A 20,922-nucleotide genomic window follows, 5' to 3' on the forward strand; every position below is an offset into this window, starting at 1 on the left:
CGGTTCCACCACTTTCCTGCTGTTTGACCTCGGGCAAACCACAATTTATGCCTCAGTTTCCTCATCTACAAAATGAGGATTCAAGACCTGCTCTCTATCCCACTTAGATTGTGAACTCTATGTGGGGCAGGGACTATGTCTGACCTGACAATCTGTAACCATCCCAATGCTTAACACAGTGCTTGTCACATAGCAAAATTTAACAAATAACACAATTTTTAAAATGGTATCTCCTTATGGTATGAGAAGCGGCGTGGCTTATCGGAAAGAGCTCGGGCTTGGGAGTCAGAGGACATGGGTTCTAATCCCAGATCTGCCACTTGTCTGCTGTGTGACTTCGGGCAAATCACTTAACCTCTCTGTGTACCTCATCTGTAAAATGGGGATTAACGCTGAAAGCTCCATGTGGGACAATCTGATGACCCTGTATCTACCCAGCGTTTAGAACAGCGCTTAGCACATAGTAAGCCCTTAACAAATACCATCACCATCGTTATACGGCAGATACAGGGTATCCAGCTCGGACACAGTCCATGGTCCTACGTGAGGCTCACCGTCTCAATCCCCATTTTTCCGATAAGGTAACAGGCAAAGATAAGTGAAGTGATGCACACAAGGTCACACGGCAGGACAAATGCGGTAGGATAAGGTGGGGACGGGGAGGACGCGTTTGAAATGTCCCACCGGCGGTCCGGGTTGGTTGGCAGACACGGTGTTGGCAGTGTACCCGCCAAAGGGTGGGCTGGGGGCTGGAGGCTCCTTCCCCTCCAGAGTTGGGGCGCTGGGGGGTGCGGGATGAGCCCAACCTCTTCCTCTCCAATCCGTCACCCTCCGTGTCCGTGGGAGGGGCGGGGCGCGGGGTGAGACGGCGGGGGAGCCTGGTCCGGGGGAGGTGGGCGCCCGGACCCCCAGCCTCCAGCCCCCCGGCAGCCCAGGGGGGACCGCGGGCAGAGGGCGCAGAGGGCACGGCCCGCATGTCGGGCACGAGGGGTAGGGGCGAGGGGGCACGGCCCTGGGGAGCACGGCAAGGGGAGCACGGCCCGGGGAGGGCAGCACGGGGAGCGCAGCACGGGGTGCACGGCCCGGCGGGGAGCATGGCCCAAGGAAGGGCAGCACGGGGAGCACTGCCCGAGGCCGGGGTGGGTGGGCAACCCCTCGGACGTTCCCGGTCCTCTTCCCGCAGGGACCCTGGCGGGGCGGGCGGAACTGTTCCCGAGGAAAGTGGGAGGCGGCAGGCGGGGCGAACCGCACAAGTTGGCCGGGAGCTGGGGAAGCGGGCTGGGGCGAGGGGACTTACCGAGGGGCCGCTTCATCCTCCTCCTCCTCCCGCCGCCGGCCTGCAGCGCCCGCTGCTCAGCGCCACTGGGGCCGCCCCTCTTCTCCTCCCCGCTTCCTCCCTCCTCCTCTGCTTCCTCCCTCCTCCTCCTCCTCTTCCCCTGTCTCCCCTCCCCGAAGCCCGGGGGCAGGACACTCCCCAGAAAGCAACCACTCATTCAGTCGTATTTGGTGAACGCTTACTGAGGCACCGTACTAAGCGCCGGGGGGAGGACACTACGGCAACTGAGAGACGATCCCTGCCCTCGACGAGCTCACGGTTTACGGGGGTGGCCGCACCCCAGTATTTCTCGGGGAGACAGGGTGGATCGCCCACCTCTCTTTCCACCCCCTTCCTTAGCCCGACAAGTCCCGTCTCCAGCCCCTCTCCCCCAGGGCTACACCCCACGGACCACTCTGCAGACCTCCAGGGGACCATCTGAAGGAACCCCCCCAAATCCTGGCAGGGATTCCGACGGGAGAAGAGAGAGGGAGGAGGTCGTGTTCGCCGAAACCTTACCTCGGCCGGGTCCCTGGCCCCCGGGAAGTGAAGAGCCGGGAGGGATGCACAGCCCAAGGCTTAGAAATGGCCAGACACCGGAGCTCTCACATCTGCCTGCTTGTTAGTTTGGAAAGAAAACCACTTAGTCCTATTTCACACCTCCTAACTCCCCCTACCACCCTTCCCTCCTCCCGCCAACGCTATCCTTTTCGGGTGACCAACAGTCAAAATTCACATAAACCGATTAATGTTTCCTGGTGGGGTTTTTTTTTTGTCTGCACAATATTTTGCCTTTGCTTTTTCGATTAAAAAAATTTCAACTGCTGTTTCTAAAGACTTAGATATATTCCGGTCCCCTTGTTCTGCCAAGCTAAACAGTAAAGGACCATAATTATGTACACTAAGAAGCTTTGGATCTCAAGTGCGGAGGGAAGCGAATGGACTTGCCCAAGGTCACATGGCAAGCAATTGGCAAATCGGGAGTAGAACCCAGATCTTTCAGACTCCCAGACCCATGTGCTTTCCACTAGCCCACACTGCTTCTCTATGTGTCAGGCACTGTACTGAATGCCGAGGTGGGTTCAAGCAAATTGAGTTGGACACAGTCCCTGTCCCACATGGGGCTTACGGTCTTATTCCCCATTTTGTAGATGATGTAAGTGAAGCACAACGAAGTTAGTGATTTGCCCAAGATCACACAGCAGACAATTGGAAGGGCCAGGCCCTTGTGACTTCCAGGCCCGTGATCTATCCACTAGGCAATGCCACTTACCTCTCGGTACGTATAAATCCATACCAGTGCAGCATGGCTCAGTGGAAAGAGCCCGGGCTTGGGAGTCGGAGGTCAAGGGTTAGAATCCCAGCTCTGCCACCTGTCAGCTGGATGACCTTGGGCAAGTCACTTCACTTCTCTGGGCCTCAGTTCCCTCATCTGTCCAATGGGGATGAAGACTGGGCCCCATGTGGGACAAGCTGATGACCCTGTATCTCCCCCAGTGCTTAGAACAGTGCTTTGCACATAGTAAGCACTTAACAAATACCAACATTATTATTATAAGAGCTGAGAGGAGGGACTGGCTGTTGTGTATTTGTCTTTTCAGTCACACAAGAAAGCGGTGGGGGAAAGAGATGATCAGCAGGCAAAAGGGCAAAATGCCCTGTATATGAAAAGAAACTAACTTGAACCATTAACTGGAGGGGTGGACACTCACCTGGACAGATGGTTTAAACTCAGTGCTTAGAAGCAGAAGTAAAGGATGACAATTAATCACTTTTCTTTACCGGAAAGTTGGTGGAATAATACAGTAGTTGCCTGGATACATATTACTTAATTGTAATTTGCTTGCCATCTGACTGCCAGGTTCTTGCTATGACGATACATAATGGAAAGCAGTCTCTCTCCCTCCCAAGTCTTGTCACCACTCACGCAGGGCAAAAGGTTGCTATTTACTAGTTAGTAGTACACAGGGTATCCAAAGCACCTCCTCCCTCTAGAACTGGGTAATTCTTTGCCGGTTTCATTAGACCAAGCACTTGAGTGGCCCTGTTCTCCAGGGAATGACAATAGCTGGCGGGGTTCCCTGAGCAGAGGAGGTGTGGCTGTGGTCTGTCTGGAGAAGGGAATGCTAGCTCAGCCTCACTAGGAGCAAGGGTGTTGTGGGAGGGTGGGGAATGCAGATCCCAGGCTGAATCTCACTGGACTATGGAAAGGCTAAATAACCAGTTCCCAAATCAATCAATCAATCACTGGTGTTTACTGAGCACTTACTAGGTGCTGAGCACTGTACTAAGCACTTGGAAGAGTACAATACAAACAGTAGGTAGGCACTTCCCTGCTCGCAACAAGCTTACAGTCTGGGGGGTAGGGAGGTGGACTTTCCTGATTCTTTCTCTCTCTTTTTCTTAATCTTGACCCCTACTTTTTGTTTTTGCAAGGCTGGTTTTAAACGGTTTGTTTTCTTGCCCAGCGCTTCCTTGAATGTCAGATTTGGTGCTGTTTGTGTATTTTGTTTAACCCAAGGTAAATTAATCTTTCCATACAAGTAGGCAGTGTGTCCTAGTGGAAACAGCATGGGTCTGGACATCAGAAGTTCCTGGTTCTACTCTATCAGTCGAATATACTGAGCATTTACTATTTGCAGAGCACTGTACTTAGTGCTTCAGAGAGTACAAAAGTGTTGGTAGAAACATTCCCCACCAACAAAGAGTTTACAGTCCTGACTCAGTTATTGACCTACTGCGTGGTCTTAGGTAAGTCACAATCTCTCTGTGCCTCAGTTTCCTCAACTGTAAAATGGGGATAAAATATCTATTCTCCTGCTCTCTTAGACTGTGAGCCCTGTGAGGGACAGGGATTGTGTCCGATCCACTGTCTTGTTCCCACTCCAATACTTAGCAAAGTGCGTGTCACATAGTAAGTGCTTAACATATACCAACACCATCGTTATTACATCAAAACAATCAAATAAGTAAGATTGTAGTTATTTGGGAAAGGAAGAAGTGACGTGGAGATTGAAAACAGAAGTGGAGGAAAAAAGTTAGAAAAGGAAAAGTCAGCTGTAATAATAATAACTCTGGTGTTTGTTAAGTACTTATTATGTGTCAAGCACTGTAGTAAGTGCTGGGGCCGATATAATTAGTTCAGACATGTTCCCAGTGCCACATGGGGCTCACAGTCTAAGTAGGAGCATATTTAATCTCCATTTTACAGATGAGGAACTGAGACCCAAAGAAGTTATATGACTTTTCCAAGGCCATACAGCAGGGAAATGGCAGATCAGGGATTAGAACCCAGGTCCTCTGACTCTCAAGCCTGCAGCTGGCAATGGTATAATAGTAGCCATCAACCCAATTTCTACTACAACCTGGGCAATTGCTTCCTGCTTTTAGGGAAGAATCTGAGCAGTCACTGTGCTGTGTATCTTCTGTTCTTGGTGATGCTTTTGGTCAATCTCTTTACCTACTCCAGGAAACCCTAACAGAGAAGCAGCATGGCCTACTAGATAGAGCACAGTCCTGGAAGTCAGAAGGACCTGGGTCCTAATACCAGCTCTGTCACTTGTATGTTGTGTGACCTTGGGCAAGTCACTTAACTTCTCTGAACCTCAGTTACCTCATCTGTAAAATGGGGATTAAAACTGAACCCCGTGTGGGACATGGACTTTGTCCAACCTGATTAGTTTGTATATATCCCAGCACATAGTACAGTGCCTGACACATAGTAAATGCTTAACAAATGTCATTTTAAAAAACAAACCCTTAGTGCTCATGTTTCTCATACAGCTTTGCTGATAAGGGTCTGCAACATTATTCATTTCTGCAAATCTCATTACAGTATTAGAGTTTCAGTCTCAATTCTGGAAGCTCCCCCATGTGAATGGTTTTCACATATTCCCAGGTAGGGCAATGCATCAGAGGCCAGAGGGCTGGGAGGGAGCAGCACGTGTTTAATGACCAGTAGGGAACTGCATGTGCTTTTTTAGCTTTTGCAAACTGGTGAGTGTATTAATTCTCCATCTAAATGTTTTTACAGTTTTTCCCCTACAATTTTTGATGCCTGGAATGTATATTAGAACTTTTGCTGAAACCACTAAATACCTGAAGGTTACCATAACTAACTAGTCACAGATGGAGTATTAAATCCACAGCTATTTTTTCTCCTCTCTCCTATATGGTACACATTGGAGCCGTAATATATTAAACTTTCTTGGAACAGATGCTCCTCATAAACAAAATAAATATTATCCTTCCCAGAGAAAAATGCCCTTATCTTACCACTCTGTAACCACCTGTTTATATAATCGGCACCTCTTTTTCATTCTGAGCATGAGAGACTGATGGGCTGTTATCACCTACAGAGAAGGATGAGTCAAATCTGAAGGGGGTGGGTATTTTTCACATGTCAATTCTTTGTTAGCACTTTAGCAGGATTCTTCACCCTTGACACTTTCAAAATCCACCACTGCCAAAACTGATGACTGTTCTTATCGACATCTTTAATGTCTTTAAGCCCAGGGGCTGTCAACCAGGTATCCCAAGGGAAGCTACAGAGGATCATGGGTATTATGACTATTATAGCAAAGAACTATCAATCAATTAATGGTATTTATTGAGTGCAGAGCACTGTACTAAGCACTTGGGAGAGTACAACAGAGTCAGCAGACATATTTCCTGCCCTCAACCTGCTTACATTCTAGAGGACTACAGGAATTCCAGCTGGAGCTGTTGCTTAGGTGCTTCTTCCAACTAGGAGGCAAGTACCAGGGGGAAGAGGGGCAGGGGAGTAGAGCCAGAAAAGAGTGAGAAGCAATGGTTGGAGCAGATGAGAAGCTGGAGGATCACACCAGCCAACCTAATCACTGTACCTTGATCTCATCTATCTCACCGCTGATCCCTTCTCCTCCTTCTAGCCCACATCTTCCTTCTAGCCTGGCACTCCCTCCTCCTTCATATTTATGCAGACTGCCATTCTCCTCATATTCAAAGTTCTACAAAAATCACTTCTCCCCCAAGAGTCTTATCCTGACTTAACCCTCCTTTCCCCTATTTTCTCCCCCTTCTTCATCACCTATGTGGTTGGATCTGTACCCTTTAAGCACTTGATATTCACCCCTCCCTCAGCCTCACAGCGCTTATATACATATGCATCATTAAAATATGCCTGTCAACTCTGTTGTAATGTACTCTCCCAAGTGCTTAGTACTGTGCTGTGCATAAGATAAGTGCTCAATAAACAGGATTGATTGATCACTCTCCATCAAGCTGCATCAGCCTCCCTTATGGGACAGGAACTGTGTCCGACCTGATTTTCTTGTCTCTACCCTAGTATTTAGTACAATGCTCATTACAGAGTAAGTGCTTAACAAACACCACAATTATTATTATTAATTATGGTTCCACTTAAGGGGGCCAGTAGAAGTAGCAGAAATAGTTTTTTGATTTATCTGCTCCATTCCTGAATATTAGCAATGCATCCTCTCAAAATCTAGGTCTAAAGTATCATTATGCAAAGTTAAATATCATTTTTCTTACATGTGGGCTTGCCAATTCATAGAAAACACCAGCTCAAAAACTTGGTATGAAAGGAATTGGGAATTCTGAAAGAGGAAACATTTTTAAAACACAACTCTCTCCTAATCTTATAACGGCTGTGCTCAAGGCCAGTTTCTTAAGCATTTACTTACCGTTTTAGTTTATTACAAGGGGTCTGGCAAATACAGTTAGGTTACACCAGCTTCTTGGGAATTAGGGCAGATATTTCTAAGATGTGGAAAGGTTGAATGATTTGCTCCAGGCTACATGGCAAGTCTGCCGGGAAGCTGGATTGTAGTAGCTTTTAGACACAACCAGAGAGCAACAACCTCCAACCATTTTACAGAACTGCAACAGGGCACAAAACATGAGGCTGGGAATTTCCAAAATCAAATGTAGAAACAAGCCCCCTAGCCAGTAATGATTGAAATCAAAACTACTCACAATCCACTAGGAGTTTATGAAGTTAATACATCTTGAAAAGGTGTATTAAGAGGATTAAATATTGTTCCTAATGCCCTTTGAAAATCAGCAGCAATGCTAATTATAGCTAGGAGTGTTGTAACCATTATACATCATATTACACAGCAGACTGTATCTGACCTGACTGTATTGCATCTAACCCAGTCCTTGGTACCTTGGTACGCTGACACATAGTAAGCACTTAACAAAATACCATGATGATGATGAGTTTATTATTATTGTCCACTCATTTATATGCTAAGGGGCAAGAAAGACATGGGGTATTTTCGTGGACAAAATGCAAGAGCTCCTCTCTCCATTGTGGGTAGGGAATGTGACTGTTTATTGCTGTATTCTACTCTTCCAAGTGCTTAGTACAGTGCTCTGCACAGTAAGCACTCAATAAATATGACTGAATAAATGAAAGATGCTGACACTCAGGAGGCACTTCCACCATCCACACTGACATCTTGCAACCAAAGGACAAGCTACCACTACCACTGGTGTGGACTTAAGTGGCTAAATGTTAGCCAAACTAGAGAGTTCCCAGACTGACATTTTCATTCCCTCCCTTTTTCTCTTACTTCCTCCTGTGAGTTCTTGATTGACTGAAACCAAATCGGAAGGTCTAATATTAACAAAGTTCTATGGAAGTGCTCAAGAGTCAGAATTTCCAAAGCTGGCCCCAGAACTTGCCGCTGTCATCTCTGCACACAAAGTCAGTTGACTGAGTGGTTTAAGAGGGAAGCACTCAGACTGTGCCAGGCACTCAGTGTCTACTTAATAAACATTTATGGCTGCTGCTGCTGCTGATGCCAGAGGCTACTCTTGGGCAACTAAGTGGGGGTGCCGCTCAATGTGTTGGCTAGGAAATACACCTGCCAGTATTTCCTTCTTCCCATTTTTGAAGGTGAGGGAAGAGAAGGTGCTTGCATCTCAACTTCAGTTTGTGATTCATAAAATCAGGGGCTCATCTAAAAACGCTATTATGAAAATAGAATCATATCACTCCTGAATCTCTAAAGGGTAGTCTAAAGAACCACCCCCTTCCTCCCTGTCAATCTGAAGCAAAAACACTTGTATTTTGTTCCAAAAACCTCACTTTAACGTTGCTACAGATACTATGTTGAAATAAAGTTCTGTTACTGGTTTAAGTTTTAATGATTTGTTTATTTAATGGAGAATGGTTACCCTTTTCTGCAGTGCTGTGTAATTCTTTCATGGACAGAGCAGAGTAGCTGCTAACTGGAGAGCACATGCTTTAAAAAGGTCAACAGCTAGGCCAAAGGGAACAATTCGTATTTTCCAAACATTGTAGGAAGAGTTCTTGTTAGCGTGATTTGGATGGAATTTCTGATAAAACCACTATTCTCAACTGAGACATGTGGCTCCTAATGATAATAGCACTATATTCTTATTACTGTTATGATATTCATTAAGCACTTACTCTGTGCCAAGCATTGTACTAAGCGGTGGGGGAAAGCCCACATGGGGCTCACAGTCCAGGTATGAGGGAGAACAGATTTGCATTTACTATGTCCCAGGCATTGCACTAACAGTTGGGGTAGAGACAAGTTAATCAGGTTGGACACAATCCCTGTCCCACATGGGGCTCACAGTCTTAATCCCCATTTTACAGATGAGGTAACTGAGGCACAGAGAAGTGAAGTGACTTGCCCAAAGTCATACTGCAGCCAGGATTAGAACTCAGGTCCTTCTGACTCCCAGGCCCTTGCTCTATCCACTGGGCCAAGCTGTGTCCTTATCCTGCTATTTATTATCTCCTAATGCTTATTGGCAATGCTGTTCCATTCATGGGTATAATTGAGGAGTGAAAGTCCCATCTGAGATAGGGACTGTGACCAACCTCAGTATCTGGTAACCACCCCAGTGCTTAGTAGAGTGTTTGGCACACAGTACACACTTAACAAATACCACTGTTGTTATCATTATTATTATTCTGTGTTTATTAGGCTACATATGCATGGAGGTCTATTCAAGTTCATAATAGTACTGTTCAACTTAGGCTATTAACTCTTAGAAGGCAGGATTGCATTATCTTGTCATTAATCTCTACATTTCATTCCTCAATGTCTTACACAGAACTACAGTACACCTGGCCTGAGCTGAATCCTCAGAATCCCTGTATGTAACCTAAACTTCCCAATGAACCTCAAATCCAATCCAAATTCTCAAGTTCCTTTCACTGGAGATCACTGAAGTTGATAATTGTGGTATTTGCTAAGCACTTCCTGTGTGCCAAGTCCTGTACTAAGTGGTGGGTTAGAAATAATACAATTAGATCAGTCTGTGTTCCACATGGGGCTCATAGTCTAAGGGAAGGGGGAAACAGGCATGTCATACCCATTTTACAGATAAGGAAACTGAGGTACAGAGAAGTTAAGTGACTTGCCCAAAGTCACAGGAGACGATGCCTAGACCCACTCCGTGAGATTTGATTAACTAAATGGCCAGTTGACCTAATTACTTAATACCCGGCCTATTCCTCTTCTTGGCTTCTCTGGCTCCTCCAATAATTTGTCAGGACTTCCAGGCTGCCTTTGCCCCCTTGCCAACCCTTCTAATAGCTGCTATCTCCCCTGCAGACCTGCTGTGGCTTTCCCTTCAGGAACCTGAATCACTAGGTCCACGCCATGGCACCTGCTCCCTCACTGTGGAAAAAGACATTAACCTTTAATCAAGTGACCCAGCTCATTTGGATAACCAATTACTCTCTCACAATAAAGACTGTCCACAGGTTTGCTCTACAATTTCTTGGTGGATAATTATAGCATAGCACAGTGCCTCCCCTCAGGAGTCTTCTCCTCTATGTGAAACTTGGCAAGGTGTCATGGAACAATCGATGATTACTAACCTTCACCCTGCATCTTTCACAAAGAAGTCACTTTAGGGGTTGGAATGGTAGTGATGAGTGATAATTAAGCAAAAATGTTTTGAGTTCTGCATTCACCTAGACCCATTTGGAAAAATCAGGAGCTCCAGGACTCAGTCTGGGAGTTGGAAGGTTAGACTAGCATTAAAGAAAACCTGCTTCGGAGGGAGGATGCAAGAGTTCAGCCCAGGCTCTCACATCAAAATGGATTTTTGCCAGAATGTTGACTTCCTCATCAGAATGGTCAATAGATTGTTTTCCAAGAAAGGAAGTGTTCAAGGAAACGCTAATGAAACAGATTTGCCAATCAATGGCAGCTTCACTGATTATTAGCTCCAAGGGCCTGAGATATTTTCGTGGGCTTGAATGAGCATCCTCTCATTGGAAGGCAGTATGGCCTAGTGAAATGAACATAGGACTGAGATCTGGGTTAAGTCCCACCTTTGCTGCCAGCCTGCTGAATGACACTAAGTCACTAAACCTCTCTGGGCCTCCGTTTTCTCATCTGCACAATGAGGTTGACCGTAAAGCGGAGGGCAGGGACTGTGTCTGATCTGATTACCCTCATATCTTCCCCAGTGCTGAGTTCACAGTGAGTGCTAAATAAATAATGTTATTTTGATGATCTCATCCAACCTTAGAAGCTAAGCTAGGACCTGAATGGAAGGCTGCCTAGGAAACCCAGGGGTTGTGCCCTGCCAAGAGGTAGGAGCAGGGTTTAATTTTAAAACACCAACTCACACTACGGGCAGATTCCTACCACTTGAGTAGATGGGTCCTTCAATTTAAAGATATTGCATGAGCGAGGTTGTACCCATGGCTGTGAGCGTCACAGTGAGAACCCCTTGCCCATGGTGTCCTTGAAAATGTAGCAGTGCATCATTTCTGGCCTGCTGCCAACCTGGCACCAATGATTAAGAAAAGAAAGGTATGTTCAGTCCCTGGCACAAGTCCTCCCTCCAAGGTACCTGGCTGGGCAGAGGGCTAGCAGGGGCTCTGCACCCACCACTCAGCTCAGAGAGGACATTGCCCCTAGAGTCCTTCTGCCCCTGGGGCCAGGCCAGGGCTGTAAGCCTGCCTCTCCCAGCACTGCTTGGAATACTGTTCCGGGAGCACAAAAACTTTCTTGGCTCTCCCTATGACTCTTCATCCTGTTAGAGCCCCAAACTCTCGGGGGGTAAATGAAGTCCTGGGCAGGATTAGGAGAGGATGATGGCTTCTCGAGGCTCCCGTTATAGAAAAGGTATTTCTGCTACAAGCTTCTTTGAGAAGGGGAGAAAGAGAAGCAGCACATGGTCTTCTCTGGGTAAATCACAGGAAAGAGAATTTGCCGACATCTTGCTCCCGCCCTCTCCTGGTCTGGAACTCTCTCTCCCTTTCACCTCCGACAGACCACAGCTCTCTCCAACTCCAAAGCCCTACTGAAATCACACCTCCACCACAAGATCTACCCCATGGAATCTCTAATCTCCCCATTTCATCTCCCCCAACTGCCACTTCAGCCCTTCTGTGTCACCTAAGCACTTAACTTTTGTTCAATCGTATTACATTCCCACAGCCCCAGTAACAAGATTGGACTTACCTTAAACACTCTATTAAATCTCTGCCTTCCCAGCAAGACTGTAAACTCTTCAATGGCAGGGGTAATGTCTCCTAACTCGCTTTTATTCTCCTAAATGCTTAGTCTGCTCCGCAGACAGTGGGCACTCCGGAAATGCTTTCGATTGCTTTCCCTTATTCCCTCTACTGGCATGTCTCACACCTTAAAATAAACCCATTTCCCTCCCCTGATCCTTCTTGGAATCAGTACGGGAACACCAAAATTGCATTTCCAGTCCCACCAGCTGAAGGGGAACCTTTCTAAAGCATTGAGAGGGATGAGCCACCAGCCCTCAGGAAATCACGAGTCGCTCGAGCAGTGAAGTACCCTCCCTCTCCTTGCCAACTGAACAGCACGACCATGTTCAAAAGGACTGGAGTCTCTTTTGAAATAATAATTTATGACATGTCCAGCCAGGCATGGAGCTGCCTCTGCCTAGCCCATATTTCAATTTCATTTGACAGAGAAAGGGGAAACACGAAAACATTTACCCAGCTGATCATTTTTCTATATATGAACTAAGTCATGCTTTCAATTCAAATCCAGAATTTCTGAGCAAGAAGGCCAGAGCTGAAGGTGCAGGAAAATTCAGGGGGAAATAATTGAAAACATTTTCCTTTAAAGAGAGACACATCTCCACTAATCAGAGTGCAGGCATGCCTCTCATTCCAAACGACTGCAAGATGTAAAATCTGGATACGCGTCATGCACTAATTGCTGACGTAGCCCAGGATCCAAAAATCTGACATTTCATCCAATCACTGCAGGGAATTCAGACCCCTTTCCATACCTTTTCTCCCCCAAAACAAATTGAAAGCCAGCTTCTATGCTGTATCCAAAAGCAGCTGAGACTCGTGGCTGATAATTCCGGCTAAATCTCTGCCTTTCTTCCTCATCCCAAATCTGGGCTCTTAATGATGGTTTGGAGAAACCCTCACTCTCTGTGGTGGAAGAAGAGGAGGTTGTCATGGGGCCTCTAAGTCTAGAATCTCAGCTCCACCATTGGCTAAGATTTGGGGATTAAAATGTCTTGCATCAATTCTCAAGAAAGGAAGTAACTTTTAAAACGATTGAAGAAAACCCTGGAAGAGAGAGGAGTTCAAAGGTGTGCAATATGTTCAGAAGGACCTAGTCTACTACAGGGTGCTTTATGAACAAAAGAAGGCTGTTGTCCAACCTAAATTGAAAACATTTTTCAGCATAATCTGCAGAGCAAGCTTCTCCTTCTGTAGAGACTAATCACCACAACTCCTTATGTAGTGTATGATGTTTTATGCTCCATTATTTTAATAAAAGTGTAAAAATAGTTTATTTAGAAGCAGCATGGCCTAATGGATAGAGCAAAGGTCTGGGAGCCAGAGGAACTGGCTTCCAATCCTGGTTCTGCTATTTGCCTGCTGTGTGACCTTGGGCAAGTCATTTAACTTCTTTGTGCCTCAGTTCCCTCATCTGCATAATGGGAATTAAGACTGTGAGCCACATGTTGGACATGGACTGTGTCCAACCTGAATACCTTGCATCTTCCCCAGTGTTTAGTACAGTGCCTGACACATAGTAAGTGCTTAACAAATACCATAAAAATAGTTTTTAAGGATGTTTAATACTACACATGAAGGAATTACATATTATTTTTCCAGAGGTTCTGAAACAGATTCCAATTTATATGTAAGTAGTCTATGAGGAAATATACCCTAAGATACAGTCATGTTTTCAAGAAACATATTGTGACTTTACTGTGGAGTAATGCTTAATTGCTGCACACTGAAAAGCATTAAGGAGGTTTTTGAAGTCACTTAAGGTAATACATTCAGGGCTGGATCTTTTTTATCTTATTTTATTCTCCTGGCAGCATGGCCAATACTGGGAGTCAGGGAAACCTGAGCTCTAGTTCCAGCTCTTCTACTTGACTACTATATGACCATGGGCAAGTCACTTAACTTCTCTTTGCATTAGTTTCCTCATCTGTAAAGTGGGGATAAAATATCTGTTCTCTCACTTTAGAGGCTCTGAGCCCTGAATGGGTCAGGGTCTGTGTGAGATCTAATTATCTGATTATTCTAGCATAGTATTTGGCACATAATAAATGAATTATATTATTATTCCTTATAATATGTTGATCTTGAAAATCCTTGGAGTCTGAGTGCCACAAGAATCCTGAACTAGCCATGCCACTAAACCGAAGGTCAGAGCCTGAGTTCAAAGCTGTTTTCCTCTTAACCAAATTTCACCCAGCAACCTTGTGAAAAACACCACCACACCCCTCGTCTTTGGCCAAGCCACCAGCATCCAGTTGACCTCTAGTTCTCCCTGTTGGAAGCTGGGGGTGGAGGGAGAGGAAGAGGTGGAGCAGCTGGAAGTTTCTGGCAGGGGCCAGGGAGCAACACATAAGTTTTGACAATGTGGGTGGTCCTGGAAGAGGCAGGTACCCATGATCCTTTCCAGTCCCCAGTCAATCTACAAGGACTCTCTAATTCTGAGGGAGATAGATCTCAGGGGGCCACGGGCATTTTCCCAAGTACTTTGATATTTTTCAGTAGAGAGTTTTGGGCACCAGCTACAGTGCTAGGCAGTCATCTTCACCCAGGAAGCCTAAAATCTGAAGGATCCCATAATAGAAGCCATAAGTTTGGCTTTTATTCGTCATATTTTACAGATGGGCAAAATGACAGTGGTGAAGTCTGCATGGAATCAGGCTTATTTTTCTAAAGAATGTTCTAATGGTAAATCCCTTTGGTGATCTGGATTTACATGAAGCCTCCCAACTTTCAATGGCAATCTAGCATTACTGAGGATTGGGCCAGTAAATCCATGGACTATGAGACTCACCTCATAACAAGAGAAGCCGTGTGGTTTAGGGGATAGAGCATGGATCTGGGAGTCAGAAGGACTTGGTTCCTAATCCAGCTCTGCCAGTTGCCTGCTGTGTGACCTAGGGCAAGTTACTAAACTTCTCTGTGTCTGTTACCTGATCGGTAAAATAGGAATTAAGACTGTGAGTCCTATGTGAGATAGGGACTGTCTCCGGCCTATTATTTTGTATTAACCCAAACACTCAGTACAGTGCCTGGCACATAATATGCACTTAACCAACACCATAATAAAGCAACAAAAAATATTCTGGGCTCCTCTTCTCCTTCTCCTTGCCACTCACCTTTCTTCTTTTCCTCCTCTCTTCCCCCTCCTCCTCATTTTCCTATCATTTCTCATTCTCTCCCACCAATAATTGTCCAACTCTTAAGAAATGATGCCAATTGTCCACTAGCTGTCCTTAAGAAACTAATTCAAATCAAACAGTCAACAGCCTTTCTAAGTAGGATGACCATATGTCCAGTTTTACACCAGACTGGTTTTCAGATCATCTGTCTCAGGTCCAGTATGAGTGCAGCACCAGTTCCATTTATGTCTGGGATTTTTATTTTCAGTTCCCAGCCTTCCTCCACCTCTGCCCCTGCTGTCAACTTCCTCGGCTCAGAGAGACGTCCATGTTGGGAGTTCTGGAGGAGAGAGCAAAGACTTTGAGCAAAGAGAACAAGTAATGGATTGACTACAGTGATAAAAATCACATTAGTGGCTTAGTGGAAAGAGCACGGACTTGGGAGTCAGAGATCATGGGTTCTAATCCTGGCTCTGCCACTTGTCAGCTGTTTGACTTTGGGCAAGTCACTTTACTTCTCTGTGCCTCAGTTACCTCATCTGTAAAATGGGGATTAAGACTGTGAGCCCCATGTGGAACAACCTGATAACCTTGTATCTACCCCAGCGCTTAGAACAGATCTCTGCACATAGTAAGTGCTTAACAAATACCATCATTATTATATTAAATACACATGCATAATCAAATAGTAATGTAAATATGTACTAGATTTTGAATTCCATTTTTATGTATACAGATGTGATATTTAATTTTCAAACTGTTATCTTTTACATCTTTTACATCAGCCAAAAGGCTTTTTTGTGCTAACCTGGAACTGCTACTATCTAGGCCAAATAGGTCAGCCACTACCTACCCTAAATTGAATCCCTCTACTCAAGACAGTCAGAATTCTTCAGTGTTTAAGGAGAAGACAGAGGCATTTAAACCCAAGTTATTCTGGCAGTTTATCTTGAAGGGGGAGAGCCCTGAAAGAAATACTGACATTAGAATTCAAATTTGATATTGCAAAAAATGAATTGAATGAAGAGTGAAACATTGTGGATTTTTGTGTATCCTGGACATACGAAGAAGATAACAAAGGGAACTCTCGTTGCTTAAGTTCTGTAGAAAAAAAGAGCAAATGAAAGTCAGGCACTCTCTCTCACTTCAGAATGACCCAAACTTCAGTATTGGAGCCTAAATATCTGTTTGGGTGATCTGACAAAAATCTTTCAAGTAGTTTCTGTGCTTCGCCAACTGAGCATTAAACGCTGCCAGATTGTTACTCTCATGTAATAAAGCTGTTAGAGACTTCTGGAACATGCCTGGCTACATTTTCTTTTAAATATTTGCTTCTGGTTGGGTTTTGGGGAGCAATCTGATCTTCTCCTTAAACCTGTCACTCTGGTGACCTTCACTGCAGTTTACCTAAACCTGGGCGAGACTATAAAAAAGCCGGGTCGATTTCACATGTTCACAGGGTCAATCAGTCAATCAACCAATGGTATTTACTGAGCGCTGACTGTGTGCAGAGCACTGTTCTTAAGTGCTTGGGAGAGTGCTTCTAAAGTGCTTGGGGAAGCAAGCAGTGTAGCTTAGTGGAAAGAGCATGGGCTTGGGAGTCAGAAGGTCATGGGTTCTAATCTTGCCTCTGCCACTTGTCTGCTGTGTAACCTTGAGCACACCACTTAACTTCTCTGTGCCTCAGTTACCTCATCTGTAAAATGGGAATTAAGACTTTGAGCCCCATGTGGGACAACCTGGTTATCTTGTATCTACCCCAGTGCTTAGAACAGATCTCTGCACATAGTACGTGCTTAACAAATACCATATTTTTTTTTACACTATGACAGAGTTGGTAATCAATCAGTCAATGGTATTTATGGAACGTTTACTATGTGCAGAGATCTGTACTAAGCCCTTGGGAGAGTACAATGTAACAGAGTTGGTAGACAAGCTCCCTGCCCATCAGGAGCTTGCAGTCTAGAACATTTACTATGTGCAGAGATCTATACTAAGCCCTTGGGAGAGTACAATGTAACAGAGTTGGTAGACAAGCTCCCTGCCCATCAGGAGCTTGCAAGTCTAGAGGGTCCTTATAACACTGTGGGGATGGAGATGGGGAGAGACCAGAAGGGCCATCCAGGCTCCAGACAGAGGTACACTTGCTCCAAAGTTAGTACATGGCAGTCTAATCACCTGAACTTCAGATCCCAGCAAACCACACTCATTCTGAACCAAAGTTCTTGTTAAGAACTCAAGCTGGTGGCACAGAACATGGTGTAGTGGATACAGCATGGGCCTGGGAGTCAGAAGGTCATGGGTTCTAATCCCAGGTCTGCCACTTGTCTGCTCTGTGACCTTGAGGAAGTCACTTCACTTTTTTGTGCCTCAGTTACCTCATCTGTAAGATGGGGTTTGAGATTGTGAGCCCCACGTGGGACAGCGATTGTGTTCAACCAGATTTGCTGTATCCTCTCCAGCACTTAGTACAGTGTCCGGCACATAGTAAGCACTTAACAAAGACCATTACTATTATTCCAACTAGAACAAACCCTAAAACCAGCCGCATAAGCTGGTGGCCCAGAACAAACCCCAAACACCAGCCGCATAAAAATTCAGACATGATTTGGAAGCTAAAAAATAATGGTTTTGGAAGGAGATACCTTTCCTGATGATATCATCAGCAAAAGGAACCAGAGGCCTGAAATTCTGTTGCAAAGCAAGGAAGCTCTCTCCAGTCTGCCTGTGCCTGATGAATGTTTTCTTTAGCTGGGCTAAGTAGTACAATCATATACCAAAGCCCATTTCAAAGGGACTGTAATTTCTCCTGAATCCTCGGGTCTTGAATAATAAGTAGAAGTAGGTTGACACTTCCTGGTAGTTATAGAGTTTCATATCCAACTTGAATACTGTAGGCCCAAAGAGGGACTCTGACAATTTAGAGCACCCGCAGAAAGTCAGCCAAGTACTTTCATCCTAGTGGGGGATAACAAAGCTTTTGTTTTTATCAAAATAGTTACAATATACTTGGTATATACTGATTGCTGTAATTATAGCCCAAATGTGCTTTTATCTAATTCAAAGTATTTAGCAGCTTCAAGTTTAGAGCTGTCCCCTTGCCAGAGAGAAAATTTGGGATCAAGCAAGAGACTAACCAGAAGCTAACCGGTAGTTGTCAGTTTTTGTTGGCAGATTTTGGCTGGGGGAGTTTGCGAAGGGTAGCATGCATTTAGTTAGCACAATCCCGGCAACTAAGAATTTAGGAAGGCCCAGCCAGCCTCTTTGGGGTGATAAGTCAGTGTGTCTTCTCCATGCAACTTCATTCCGATGAAAGAGCTGTCATCATTGGAAAGCCATTATGTTTGCTTTAATATGACTGGTGGTGTATTTTCTTGGGGTCGATTTAAAGAGAAGAAACAAAGGGGACATTATTAAGTTAGCAGGCACCAGATGTGAAAACTGAGTGAGCCCCATGCAAATGTCCTCTTCATCAACGGGGGATTTCGCATGGCGCGGAGGTGGCCTCGTCTCAGGCTACAGTCAGTATGCCGTACGATCGCGTGTGTCCACTTGGCATGGGCCATGAAAAACATTTCATGATTTTACAAGATACTACTTAGAACTATTTCAAATCAGGCGGCATGTTGTTGAGGTCAGCACTCTCCAACTTGACCCAATAAAGTCCCCGCTAAGTATTCCCCCAATCACTCAGTTTTGAGCAACAGAGTAGATCCCTGGACTGCATGTTATCCTTCAGAAATGATCGAACCCTATGAAAAATACTCTGCCCTTAGAACACAGTTGCCTGAGCAACATCCAGGGAAATGAGCAAAGGAAACTTTAACTTTTCCATACACTTCACAGTCTAGTCACTGAGAAACACTGCTTTCCTACAAATGTCTGTGAATTCTGCTTTATCCCTTATGGCAGCCAGCATTGTACATGTGAGTCTGATTTCCTGACAATTCTCACAAACACTCCCAGCAGGGATTTCACCATGCAATAGCCTCAACTGCCCAGTACACAGAGATTAATTAGAACCTTAGAAAGGCAAATATCAGAATCCAGACATTTGCTCCACACTCCCTGAAGCTGAGGGCAGAGTTTCTTCTTTAAATACAGGAGCATTGTGAAATTACCGCTCACCGCAACCAAAGGCAGTTCTCCCTCAACACCTGTGGAGGTGGATGAAGTAAGTGCTGAATTGGTTGGCTGGTCAGATAAAACCTAACACATTTCAGGGCTTCCTGCTTTTCAGGTAAATGATTATAGTCCTGGCTTGACAGCAGGGCTGGTAAAAAAAAAAAAATTACATCTGTAATTATTGGACGTGGTAGGGTGTTGAAACATCAGTTAAAAGAACCACTTCCACAAAGACTGTCTGCTACACAGAAGAAACCCCCCTGACAGTGCATTTTTTGCCAGACAGCCCATTCTATAGGAAGATCCACAGTCCAATAGTGGATTCCACCATGGAATGGCATCATCAATTCAACTGTCACTTTCTTCTGGCACCACTTTGGGTAATGGTGAGCCCAGCTCTGATGAAGTGATGGAGACACTTTATAATAATAATAATGTTGGTATTTGTTAAGCGCTTACTATGTGCAGAGCACTGTTCTAAGTGCTGGGGTATACAGGGTAATCAGGTTGTCCCACATGAGGCTCACATTCTTCATCCCCATTTAACAGATGAGGTAACTGATGCACAGAGAAGTTAAGTGACTTGCCCACAGTCACACAGCTGTGGAAAGTTGTTTTGTTTTTTGTTTCAAGCCAGAGAGGTGAAAGAGAAGGTGAGCCCCCATTGTACACTCTCCGCTCTCTGTGGCCTACTTCATGATCACTATCGATCTGTCAGTCCACTTTTCTAGAGTGTGTGTGTGTGTGTCTGTATGTCTGTCTAGTGGTGGGGAAGTTTCTAAGTTTGGTCAATTAATTCACAGACTTATTCAGGTGGCAGTTACTGAGCATGTAATCAAACAGCTAGTACGCCCACGTCCCACTTGTCTTTCTGCTTAAGCATAGCCAGGGGGATCGGGTGATCATGGGGGGTAAGACCTGCACCCTAACATAATAATGACCCTACATTACTGACTTAAATTTAGTTTGTGGTTGACTGTGACCCCCAGATCCTTTTTCTTTTTACTTATGCCTAGCCAGTCTTCTCTCATCCTGAATTTCTTTGGGTTCTTTTTAGCCATTAGATGTAAGGTCTCCCAACTCATCTTGCCCACAGGGAATCAGATTAAGCAGGCAGTCCAAGTCCTCAGCAGAAGTCAAAAAGGATTGATCTATAGGCAGATTGCCCATAAAACACAGCGTGAGATGTTTGGGACAAGCTGAAAAATAATGTATTTGCCCCAGGAAGCTGCTTTCTTTAAACTGGCCCCTTCTCATTGTCTTCCTGGGGGGGGGGGGTGGGGGGGGGGTGGCTAACCAGCACAAATGTACAGCAGATCCTTTAGAAATAAGGTGGTAGCAGTAAAGATAGTCTACCCTCCTCTTCCGCTGTGGAATACTATAGCACCTTGGCAGTGCTCTTGTTGGCCACACAGGAAGTTCCTGGGTTCAAAGCTTCCCTTGGCTCTCTGTTCTCCTCCTGGGAGTTTTATGTTCTCATCCAGATATGATTCGTCAGACCCTTTGCCACAATCATAACTATAAATCTAAAAACCCCTGCTGCTGCTTTGTAAGACATACTACAACAAGATTTATAACTCCCAAAGCTCAGCTCCTCCCGAAAGGAAAAAAAAGCTTCCTCACAAAATAGCTCATTAATGAGCAAACTACTATCAGCTCCACCAAAATGAAAGAAGCAATAGGTAGCTGAAATTCACAAATATTTGCTAGTGTGCAGTCAGAAGCCAGAAAGTGCTTTTGCCTTTAAACTGTGAGCCATGTAAAATAATTGCCAATTTCCCACACTTCTTTGGTGGTGGAAAAAGAAAAGATCTGGAGGCCTTATGTTTCGCCCAAAGTTT

General features: G+C 45.1%; 1 protein-coding gene across 5 annotated transcripts in view; it reads right to left on the reverse strand.

Annotated features, from left to right (window-relative positions):
• Positions 1-20,922, reverse strand: part of JCAD (junctional cadherin 5 associated) — a 131,913-nt gene that overhangs the window by 44,212 nt on the left and 66,779 nt on the right. For 2 of the 5 annotated variants that reach the window (XM_029078428.1, XM_029078423.2), the window contains exon 1: positions 1,298-1,377. The exons of 1 other annotated variant lie outside the window; for it this stretch is intronic. The gene's annotated coding sequence lies outside the window, so the exon portion shown is untranslated. Of the gene's footprint in view, positions 1-1,297; positions 1,378-1,834; positions 1,937-20,922 lie in introns of those variants that run through there. 2 more of the 5 variants (XM_029078427.2, XM_029078422.2) reach the window with 2 other exon arrangements.

This window comes from Ornithorhynchus anatinus, chromosome 13 (genome assembly GCF_004115215.2).
Source record: "Ornithorhynchus anatinus isolate Pmale09 chromosome 13, mOrnAna1.pri.v4, whole genome shotgun sequence".
Classification (NCBI taxonomy): domain Eukaryota; kingdom Metazoa; phylum Chordata; class Mammalia; order Monotremata; family Ornithorhynchidae; genus Ornithorhynchus; species Ornithorhynchus anatinus.